The following is a 12,399-nucleotide window of genomic DNA, read 5'->3' on the forward strand; positions in this document are numbered from 1 at the left end:
CATGGACCATAAAACCAGCTGAGAGAAATAACAGAGAAGGAAAACCTGGTGGTGGTTGAGAGGAAGGACTATGGGATGAAACCATGCCAGAAAGCTGTGCTAGAGGAGATTCTTGAAATTGAGCCAAAAAAAAAAAAAGATTTCTGGTAGATTCTATGTTAATTTTTTTATATTAAGAAGCACAGCAAATGTACATCTATGAGTTTTACAGGAATTTAAAGTAGTTCTTCACCTAACCTTTTTCTAAAGTAATCGTGGGCCTCAGGCTGCACAGTTAACTTCCTAGATCTGAAACCGCCTGGGAGACACACCTGGGCGTGTCTGTGAGTTTGTTTCCAGAGAGATTTCCAGAGGCAGGAAGACGCACCCTACACTGAGGAAGCAAGATCTCCTGGACTGATAAAAAGGAAAAATGGAGACAAACAGACTGAGCCCCAGCATTCTTCCCTCTGCTTCCTGACTGTAGACAGGCCTGCCACAGCTTCTGCCACAGCTACCACTTCAGTGAGCCAAAATAAATCCCTCCTTTCTTAAGGTGCTTTTCTTAGCTGTGAAAACAAGAAAGTAACACAGTAACCTCAACTCAAAGCTTAGAGGTGCAGAGCCAAGTAACACCCCCATCCCCCCACCCCCTGCAGTGTCTCAGCCCAGCACCAGGGTTATCTAACCTTTCTAACTTTGGATAAGAACAGTTCTGTTCCAGCAAGGAAAATACTAAAACTGCAAAGTATTGTGGCCAGTGCTGTCACTGCTGTTTTTGTTTGTTTGTTTGTTTGTTTGTTTGTTTTTGGGCAAGGCATGACCCCATTTAAAAAGCAAAGATAGATTTTAAACGATGCTTTAATAACACCTCTTAGTTACTGTTCTATTGCTGTGAAGGGTCACGATGACCAAAACAGCTCATAAAGGAAGGCATTTAGTTGGGGTATTGCTTACAGTTTCAGAGGGCCAGTCCATGATCATCACGGCAGGGAGCATGGTGGCAGGCAGGCAGGCAGGCAGGCAGAGTATAGAGCAGTAGCCGAGAGCCAGCATCTTATCCACAAGTCAGAGGCAGAGAGAGTGAGCAAGATGGGCTTTTGAAACTTCAGAGTCCACTCTTAGTCACATACTCCCTCCAACAAGACTATTCTTCCTAATTCTAAGCAGCCCACCAACAGGGAACCAAATATCCAAGTATATAAGCCTATGGGGGGCCATTCTCATCCAAACCGCCACGATGCCTTCAGAAGATTGAGTCACGTGGGTGCAACAGTGTGTGTACAACATCTCATAGCTCAAAATCATTCTTTGAAGAGCAAGGCAGGAGCAGGACTGTGATTCTGTGAATAAAAGTACAGAGACAAAAGGCAAACCACAAGCAGATTTTCAAATCTAGGAAAACAAAATCTGTAATTATGGGTTACCTTCTTTAAAAAATAGCAGGCCGGAGAGATGGCTCAGCGGTTAAGAGCACTGACTGCTCTCCTGAAAGTCCTGAGTTCAAATCCCAGCAACCACATGGTGGCTCACAACCATCTGTAATGAGATCTGATAGCCTCTTCTGGAGTGTCTGAAGACAGCTACAGAGTACTCACATAGAGTAATAAAGAAATCGTTTTTAAAAAAAGATTTATTATATTAAGTATACTATAGCTGTCTTCAGACACACCAGAAGAGGGTGTCAGATCTAACTACAAATGGTTATGATCCACCATGTAGTTGCTGGGATTTGAACTCAGGACTTTCAGGAGAGCAGTCAGTGCTCTTAACTCCTGAGCTATTTCTCCAGCCCAATAAATAATCTTTAAAAAAAATAGCTAGAATAATTTTTGTTGACTTTCCCCCCCTAAGGTTTATTTTAATTATATATATACACATTCATGTATATATATGGGTGTATGTGTGAGTACAGGTGAATGCAGAAGCCAAAAGACAATATTGGGTCCTCTGGAGCTGGTGTTAGAAGTGGTTTAATCACTGAGCCATCTCTCTAGACCCAACATTTAGGTTTTGATGATAAGAACAAAACCAAACAAAACACAACCAACCAACCAAAAAAAAAAAATACCACATCTATTTTGCAACAGTAAAAAGAGGACCTGTTTAAATTTAGAAGAGAAGAAATTAAGAATGAAAACCACCTTCTTAAATTTATTATGTTATATAGTTTTTGCATTTATTTATTCTATTTTATGTATATGAGTGTTTTACCTGTATGTGTGTGTACCATATATGTGCCTGGTACCTGTGTAGGTCAGAGGAAAGCGTCAGGTGCCCTAAAACTATAGTTATCCATTAATGACGGCCTGAATGTGGGTCTTGGGAACTGAACCTGGGTCTTCTTAACCACTAAACTTCTTTCAGTCCCTTAATTTGTTTTATTATTATTACTAAGTCCATGAATTTATCATCATCATCATCATCATCATCATCATCATCATCATCAAATTCATTAGTCCTTCTTATTTCAGCTATAGAAAGCATTTGAATGCCCAAAATTTAGTAGTGACCAATTTAGGTATGACCCAAGTCACTGGTTTCATTATCAATTAGCTTCCAGAAGCTTCAACTTCCCTTCTAGATTAGCACAAACAGTTCAGGCCAAGGCAGCGGCATCCCCGAGAGGTTGCAGGTCTCTGGAACCCAAGTGTCCCTGCATCCTCCAGAGCGCTGTATAGCTCGCCACCTGCAGTCACCTTGCTCTGTAGAGTGCTGTGTAGCTCACCACCTGCAGTCATCTTACTCTTGCTCAGGTGGCCAAGCAATGCTTATTGTTTGGAAAAGTGTAAGCTTCAATCTGTCAAGTAAGGAAAAATCAAACCAAATAACAGCAGCAGAGAACAGTGGCGTTTGGGACTAAGAGGACAGTAGGAAATCCTGTGACCTGTACCCAGGATCACCATAAGATCAGATCCAATGGGTATCCTAAGGCAGGATAAGGCCTTATCGGTGGAAATGGTCTCAGCAGATGTGGAAACTTCTCCCGGCTGTAGCTCCTGCCTCTCCTTGACTCCAATGGCTGTTGTGAGTCCTCTTGCCACTTTCCAGGAAGGACAGGTCAAAGAGATTGAGGCAGTATGTTGGGGAGCACAGCCCATCACACGGGAATTCCTCACAACTCACAATGACCTCACAAGGTCAAGGGATAAAAGAAAGAACACACCAAGCCCTAAAAGCCCAATTTATAATACAAAAGGCAAATGCCTAACCTCCTAATATACAATTAATGATGGCACAAAGCACCTAAGTATATTCAACATTTACAAAAGTCCCAAACACCCTCCTAAATCCATCCATTGGCACATACCAGGAGTTAGTAGGATGGAGAGTTGGGGATTTGCTTTGTGCTTACATGGGAATTCACATGTCCACTTTGGGCCCCTCTAACAGTTGGTTTTTTGACTGATCGATAAAGAGCCAAAGGTCAATGGCTGCGCAGGGGAACAGAGCTGGGACTTTGAGAATGTGCAGGCAGAGAGATCAGACTTTCCCAGATTCTTACATGTCTGTGGTCTCTTAAGTCTGATCTCTCTGCCAACCTACATATCTCCTGCCAGCTTGTTCCTGCTTCCAAACCAGTCTTTACCCAAGCTAACATCCTTCAACAGGAGAATCAAACTCTGAAAGAGGTCTAAACCACCCCCTCCTGGTCACAGTACCTCCAACACACAGCCAGTCTCCTTCCTAACCATCCTCCCCAACCCTCCCAGTGCTGCTTTTGGCTTCTCTCTCCCAACAGCTACTGGCTGCTGTTCCCATTAACATCTAGCTTTTCAGTCCACAAGGCCCTTACCTACATGGAAGTTACAAATCATTCCTCTCCTCTACTTCCACCCCACCCCACCTTTCCCTTTACCTTGCAGGGCCTCTGTCAAGATCCCATCCTACCTGTTTCCATAACATTGTACTTAGCAGCCCAATAAGTTCTACCCCCTCCCCAACCTTCTCTGGTGCAGTAACACTACTGATGACCACATTAAACCCCATTTCCAAGGCTTCTGCACTCCTACAATGATTGTTCCCCAGGTTTGTTTCTAATAACCTGAAGAGCATACCTTAGAGCTGGGAGGACACTGAAAGAGAGATTTTCACCCCTCTGCTTGTTGGACTGGGTCTTGAAGTCTCAGTGGGTGACTTGGGAACTGCTGGAGCAACCCTCTTACAAACACGCCATCTGGCCAGTAATTCCCAGGATAAGCTTGACCAGGTGATGGTTTCCACTATGGACATCCTTGAGTCCTTTCAAGGACAGATTAAACTCCCTAGTTGGGGTTGATCTCCAATATAGGAAAGCTCTGGACTCGATGGCTGCTCAACAGGGTGGGGCTTGCATTATGTTGGGAGAGGAATGCCGTTTCTATGTTAGTGAATCTGGCCTGGTGGAACAAAACATATGAATGATCAAAGATTTCTGCCAGGATTTCTGAGCACACTATGTGCTCGACACCCCATAGCACATAAACCCCCTATGGCTTGGCTTTTCCCATTCCTTGGCCCTGTACTGGTCATTGGAGTCCTGCTCCTTCTGGCACCCTGCCTCATCCAATTTTAAAAATGGCAGATAAGTAGCATTACAAAAATTATTGCCAGTAGGGTTCTGGCTCAGAACCAAATCACTCCCAACATTGAAGCTGTGAACTATTATGAGACCTCTCCATTATAAATAAAACCAGGGGAGACTGGGGGAATCCCTCTATTAAAGGTCCTAGTCTACCATGTCCAGTCGGATAGATCCTCTGATCTGAGCAAAATGGAGGTCTCCCTTTCCAGCAGAGAGGGGCTTTCCCTTCTGTGACCTTCTCTGGGGAGCCCAACTCCCACACCTTCTACCTGAGGAAAGTCATATACTCCTTGGCAAACTTACAAGTTCAACTTCCTCTTTCCTAATAAGAATTCATCCAGCAAGTACCTGGGATTCCTGGAGTATAATTCCATGAGGCATTCCTAGTACTTTAAACTCCAGCCAATGGTTTACATTAATGCTGAAAACACTACCCCACTCTTTAAAGTTCATATATAGCTCTTGGTCACCCCAAATACATAATGTATTTGCACAAGCTGTTTTTTATTGAAAATTGTCTAAGAGAACTGTATTACTGAGTACTGTCTAAAAGAGCTGTAACAATAGATCCTGGGCAAAGACCTCAACCCCACCCCAACACACCCACACTGCCAGTCAGACCAGGATCCTGCAGACTCCCCCAGTTCTGGAGTCCACTTCATCCTTCCAGCCTGGTGTACAGTAGTGCCTGGACACCATAAGGGAGAAAGTGGAACTGGGAACCACAGTGGTGGGACCAGAATGACACACCTGAGAATCAATATCCCTTTGTCCCCTGTGCCTCCTTTATGTCAGCTTGAGAGACAGGATGAATAGCTGACTGTGGTCTAGAGATGTGTAGGGAATAACCTGAGAAAACCTGCCATGCATACATACACTGTAGACTTCTTTTGGCCCCCACATTCTGGGCCTAAAATCCCTGATTGCCACAGACTCCTGGCTTGTTTCAGACAGTCTTATGGCCTGACACTTGGCCTGGGGATCCATAGCTTTGGATAGAGCACAGTCCTGCTGTCTTAGTCAGGGTTTCTATTCCTGCACAAACATCATGATGAAGAAGCAAGTTGGGGAGGAAAGGGTTTATTCAGCTTATACTTCTGCATTGCTGTTCATCACAAAAGGAAGTCAGGACTGGAACTCAAGCAGATCAGGAAGCAGGAGCTGATGCAGAAGCCATGGAGGGATGTTGCTTACTGGCTTGCTTCCCCTGGCTTGCTCAGCCTGCTCTCTTATAGAACCCAAGAATACCAGCCCAGAGATGGCACCACCCACAAGGGACCCTCCCCCCTTGATAACTAATTGAGAAAATGCCCCACAGCTGGATCTCATGGAGGCACTTCCCCAACTGAAGCTCCTTTCTCTGTGATAACTCCAACCTGTGTCAAGTTGACACACAAAACCAGCCAGTACACCTGTTTTGCACTCAGGACACCAGTATTGTGCTGATGGTCTCTCCCCTCAATTGGAAGAACACAGGGACATTGTGCCTTGGTGTGATGAGGCCATGTGACGTTTGATTCCAAGTCACTCCGCCCTCCAGAGACTTGTTTTATTCTAAACATGAGACACCAAGGCCAACCTTACCCATCTGAATTTGTTTGCTTTGTCTTTGGATGTCAACTGTCTCCCGAACTGTCTTTAAAATTCAAGCTGAAGAGATGGCTCAGTGGTTAAGAGCCCTTGATGCTCTTCCAGAGGACAGTGTGTGTGTGTGTGTGTTCCCAGTACCTACATGGAGGCTTGCAACTATCTGTAACTCCAGTTCCAGAGGATCCAACACCCTGTTCTGGCTTCTACAGGCACTGCATGTACATAGTACCCAGGCAAAACACTCTGTTTATAGTTAGGTATGGTAGTACATGCCTTTAATCCCAGCATTCAGGAGGTAGAGACAGGTGGATATCTGAGTTTGAGGCCACCTTTACAAAGTGAGTTCCAGGACAATTAGGGCTGTTACACAGAGAAACCTTGTTTTGAAAAACAAAATAAAACAACAAAAGCAAAAAAGTGTTTGCACCTATGTGTACTTATTTGTATCTTGTATGTCTGTGTGCACAAGCCTAGAGGTCAGAGGGTTAAGAAAACAGATGTCTTGCTCTATTACACTGGACCACATTTCTTTGAGATAAATACTGCCACTGAAGCTGAAGCTACTCATTTTTCAGTGAGGCAGAAAACTCCACCTAGCTCTGTTTCAGAGTCCCCGACTACCCCTCCTCTCAATGCTGGGGCTACACATTCAAAGAGCTTGTGCATGTGTGCTGGAGATCTGAATCTGGGTCCTCATGCCTAGATGGCCAGCACCCCTTTTCATTGTACCATCTCCCCAGCCTCTGTACTTTCTTTTATTATCAAGATACAAAGCAATGGCAGTAGGTGTCTTCCAAAAGCTTAGTATTAAATATTAGAGCTCTTCCCTCCTTTTAATTTAACATTACTTTTGCAAGAATAAAAATTAAGATCCAGGTCATTTGAAGCCTGAGGGTACTTCCATGATGAGCCAGGCTATCTAAAATTGGTTGTTTTATTATTCTTGCTGTGTAAATCCATCAAAGCCCTAGAAAACTAAGTCCAGGTCATGATTGTTTTTAAAGAGTCAAACAAAACAAAAACAAAAACAAAAACAAAAACAAACCCAAATAAAAACTCCAAACAAAACAGACTGCAAAGAAAGGATGGAAGCAAGAGAGAATTTTTTTTTTTAGAGGAAACCAAACAAACAAAAAAAGTCTCCCAAGATTTCTAATGTATCCTAGGTCAGTTTTTCTGTTCCCAAATGGTTGGAGAAATGAATAAAGTCTAACGTGAGCTTGAGGATCTTTTCTGTGAAGGACCAGTTGTCTTGGTAAGATGGGGCTTACTGAGGAGGACATAACTATTCTGATCGCTCTCAACCTCCTCTGTGTTGGGCTGCCTATCTGCCTAGTAGCTGGGAGTGTTACAGTCAGTCGGGGAAGGCAGAACAGTCTGTGATGGAGTCCACAGGTGTCATTCTCCCTGGAACAAGAAAGGATGAAATCCAGTGGTCTCTGGTCTGGTTGGAAGGTCCCACAGGGCTCTGGTCTAGTCAGAATAACCAGTGTTACAGCTCTCTGAATGGAATCCTATAGCAGTTTGGCCTAATGCTGCTTGTATTCTGATGTTGATTTTGCTTCCTCAAGAGGAGTTACCCCCAACAAGCAGTCTATCAAATATTCAAGTGATGTCATGTAAACCTCCTGCCCATTTTAACTAGGCCATAAAAGCTAGAGCCATCTGTGAATGTGCAGTGGAGGGGAAAGGTGAGACTGGAGGTTTGAAAGTGTGTGTGGGGGGGGAGCAGGTAGTGAAGAAGAAAAAGCCAGGAGGGGAAAGAGAGAAATCAGAAGAAGAGGAAAAGTCTCAATGGACCAGACCCAAGTAGCCAGAAGAAACCACAAACAGAGCTGGGGAATAAGTTAGTATAGTGTTAGATCTGCCCAATATAGTCATATAGCTTATAATAACTAGATTGTGTTTTTTATATGGGCTTAGAAATGCCATTAACAAATTGGCGCCCCAGGTTGGGCGCCATTATGTAGTAAAAAATATTTTAAAATTTTGGTGCAGGGTTTCTTCCCTGCCTTTAGACCATTTGTGCTTTTGGATGAAAGACATATATAGCCTTTATATTTTTAAATATGTCTTAGGCAGCACAATAGCTGGGAAACTATCTTTCATGTTGTTAGAATCTACCTTTTTGTCTATAACCCAAGTTATTATTTATTATGTTTTATCTGTGCTGTTCTTAGCTTTAACTGGCAAGCCCACATGCCACATTTTTATGGCTTAGATAACCCATGGCAGCTCTTCTTTCTCCTCTCCTGTATGTTCTTCTTCTCTTTGTTGCTTATTGTGACCTATAAAATCCTGTACGTTTAGTTCCAGTGATTCCTCTAGGCTGTATTGCCAAGTCTTAAAGTTCTCTCCCTGATGTTCATATGATTTATGAAGTTCTGCATTTTTTATTCTAGTATTGTTTCCAGCTCCCTTCTCCGATCTTCATTTTTCTTTCCATGCAGGGCAGGTAGACAGGGTCTCTCCCACTATGCTATGATAGCAGCACTAGTGCCAGCAGCAGCAGTGGTGGCAGGCCATAGCTAGTCACAACAAGCCCCAGCAAACATCTGAGAACCACAGATGGAGATGCTAAGTAGGCTGGACATCCAGGAAGTAACTATGATCAATCATTGACAGCAAACAGCGAATAGGTGTAGGAAGTCAGGAGCCTCAGCAGTGGCAGCAGGGGCACAAGCCAGGCCTACTGGGTGGATCCAAGGTCCAAACCTGAATGCTTCAAGGGGGAAAACTCTTCCCCAGAGTGTTACAGCTCAGTAAAAGAGCCATTCTCAGACAATTGAAATGACTCATGCACTTTACTCCATGTGGACAGGGACTTTATAAACATCGTGCACACAAACATACAAGATACATATAAATACACATAGGTGCAAACACCTTTTTTTTGGTTTTGGTTTTGTTGTTTTGTTTTTCCATACCCCGGTGGTGTAAGCAGTTTTGTCTACTTCCGTGGGTCTCCTTACTTCAGGGCTTCTGTTAGGGCCCAGACAGTAGCTGTACTGTCAACTCTCTTCTTTGAGCCTTCCCACCTGAAAGATGCAGGAAGAATATCCCGAGAGGTTTTAAAAACAACATACTAGGGGCTGGAGAAATGCTGAGTGGTTAAGGGCACTTATTCCTCTTGCAGAGGATCAGTGCTTGGTTCCCAGCGCCCTCGTGGCAGCAGCATGGACCTAGATATCCACATGGCCTCAGGTGTCGGCTCAGGCCACTTAGATCAGCATGTCCCCACCCCCCTCCCAGGGCAGCATGGCCCTCAGATATCCACATAGTCTTCAGTGGTAGGCCAGACAACAGACATCATGGACTTGGAGTGATCTTCCTAAAGAAGATGAGTGACCCGTGAGCAAGAAGTCACACTCCCTTACCTTGTCTCTAACTTTAAGTCTGTATTTGCTTCTTTGAATTTGAATATAATTGGCCCCCATAGGCCCACGGGGAGTGGCACTATTAGGTGTGGTCTTGTTGGAAGAAGTGTGTCACTGAGAGGGTGGGCTTTAAAGTCTTAAATGCTCAAGCTATGCCCAGTGCGACACACAGTTACTTTGGCTGCTTGCAGATTAAGATGTAGAACTCCCAGGTCCTTCTCCAGTACCATGTTTGCCTTCACATCTTCATATTTCCCATCATGATGATAACATACTACACTTCTGAAACTGTAAGCCAACCCCAATTAAATGTTTTCCTTTATAAGAGTTGCTGTGGTCAGACTGGAGAGATGGCTCAGTGGTTAAGAGCTCCAACTGCTCTTCCAAAGGTTCTGAGTTCAAATCTCAGCAACCACATGGTGGCTCAAAACCATCCACAATGAGATCTGATGCCCTCTTCTGTTGTGTACATATAATAATAAGTCTTAAAAAAAAAAAGAGTTGCTGTGGTCAAGCTGACCCCAAGGCCATGAGAACAGGAGAGCTGGCCCTGAAGTCATGTCAGCAGGAGAACTGGCTCTGCCCCCTCAGTGTCTACAACACTTTGGATAGTAGGCCCCACACCTGGCCTGGGTAACACAGAGGAGTTGGCCCTGATGGTGAAGGCACAGGTGAGGCAGTCCCGAGTGTGTTAGAGCAGGAGAGTTCTAACACAGGAGAGTTGTCCCAGCTCCCTGCAGGTTGGGAAAGTGGGTCCTGAACCTCAACTGGGCAACACAGAGGAGCTGGCTCTGGAGGCATGAAGGTGATCTGCCCGTTCTGGCTGCAGCATTGGGTGAGCTAGCAGGGGCATTGCTATAGATGGGCCTGGTACGGTTCCGTTATTTCATGCTATCTCTGCACAACAATAGAAACCCCGACCAACACAGTTTCTCATCCTTAAACAAATTTTAGTTTGTCATTTCATGTTTTCACTATGAGGTTTCAGTACACACAGATCTAGACCTAGGCACTAGCTACACATAAATCTGGTGGTGGCAATGCACACCTTTAATCCCAGCACTCGGGAGGTAGAGGCAGGCAGATCTTTATGAGTTTGAGGCCATCCTGGTCTGCAGAGCAGGTTTCAGAAGAGCCAGGGCTTCACAGAGAAACCCTGTCTTGATGCCTACACTTAAAATTGGGCTGATTATAAATGCAACTTCAGGGACTGGAGAGGTGGCTCAGTGGTTAAGAGCACCAACTGCTCTTCCGAAGGCCCTGAGTTCAATTCCCAGCAACCACATGGTGGCTTACAACCATCTGTAACAAGATCTGACACCTTGGAATGTCTGAAGACAGCTACAGTGTACTTACATATAATACATACATACATAAATAAATAAATAAATAAATAAATCTTTAAAAAATAAATGCAACTTCGGGTACTTTAACTTTTCAAAATTTTTTTTTGCTTTTCTATGTGTAATAAGTACACAAAGCATAATTTTTCATCCTACATTTTTTTCATTTTATTTCTTTCTTTCTCCTCCTCCTCCTCTCTCCTCCTCCTCCTCTTCTTCCTTTTTAAACAGGGTCTTTCTACATACTAAGCACCTGCCGTTTGTTAAGCTTTCAGTAAGAAGTCTAGTGGGAATTAGAGAGCTCCGGGTCTTTAGGAAGTAGCCTGGAGTTTCACTGGAAGAGATAAATCCCACCTTGAGGAATAACTAGGGACCGATTTCTACTCAAGAGCTGTGATAAGTCCAGAGTGACTCAGGCAAGAAATAAGTGGAAATGCTTAAGAGATGACAATCACAGAGAAATGGAAGGGAGTTGAAATTCAATTTCCTGTCCCTCAGCGTTCTATTTCTCTTTAGTCTTTGGACACAGCGCCCTGGATAGTAACAACCTGAAACAAAACTGTTTGAAGCTAGCTGGAGCCAGGCATTTTCCTACCAGCACATTCCAGACCTGGAGCTGTCTGCATTCTAAATCTCAATTATCCCATCCAGTTTCCAGCAGCCTTTTGCAAGCCCTGTGCGTTAGACTCTGTGCGCCTCAGACAGATTGGACAAGGCCCAGACTGTGTAAAGAGATCACAGTGGGCACAGGGTACAAATGGTGGTTCAGGAACTGTTGAGGAGGAATGTACCAGCTGAGTCATCTGTAGATGGCTGCCAGGAGGTCAAATCCTGAGTCAGAACTAACCTGAGTGTTGTTCAGGCTTGGTGCTAGGGTTGGGGCATTGGGCGTGTGTGGAAGGGGGGGGGGGGATGTTGGGTGTGTGTAAGGGGGGAGCAGCTGACAGTGCTAGTGGGCATTTTAGTCTGAGCCTCACCCCACAAGAACTTTAACTACCTGTTTGTTACATTCTCTTCCAGCAGCAAGAAACAGCGGCAGAGCATCTGTCCCAATCACAAATGTTAAATGAACAAACAAACAATCAAATGCTGTCTGGATCATGAAGCTAGAAAGGGAAGTTTGAGAGCCCCCCAGTGAGAGTTTAGCAAGTGCTCCTGTAAAAGTGTTGATTTGGAAACTCTTGGCAGCATTGGAAATGACTTCCTTAACAACGGAAGGAAAGTGGAACCAGGACTTTTTCAGAGTTCAGCAGCACAGCCAGGAGAAAGAGAATGTCTCCATCATCCCCACTGCTAATTTCCTGTTGGAGAAGGTCTCCCTCATCCCTGCCAACAGACTGTGTGTTCTTGGGCACAACCTTTATCTCTGGGTCTCAGTCTTCCCATCTGTAAAATGAAGTGTCGGCCCAGGAAAGTTGGCAGGTCTTTTCTGCCTGACATCCTGATTCTGGGCAAGCCATTTTCAGCTCTGCTAAATTATGCATTGCTCCGCCCAGACAGACAGAGAGAGAGAGAGAGAGAGAGAGAGAGAGAGAGAGAGAGAGCT

This window comes from Apodemus sylvaticus, chromosome 4 (genome assembly GCF_947179515.1).
Source record: "Apodemus sylvaticus chromosome 4, mApoSyl1.1, whole genome shotgun sequence".
Lineage (NCBI taxonomy): Eukaryota > Metazoa > Chordata > Mammalia > Rodentia > Muridae > Apodemus > Apodemus sylvaticus.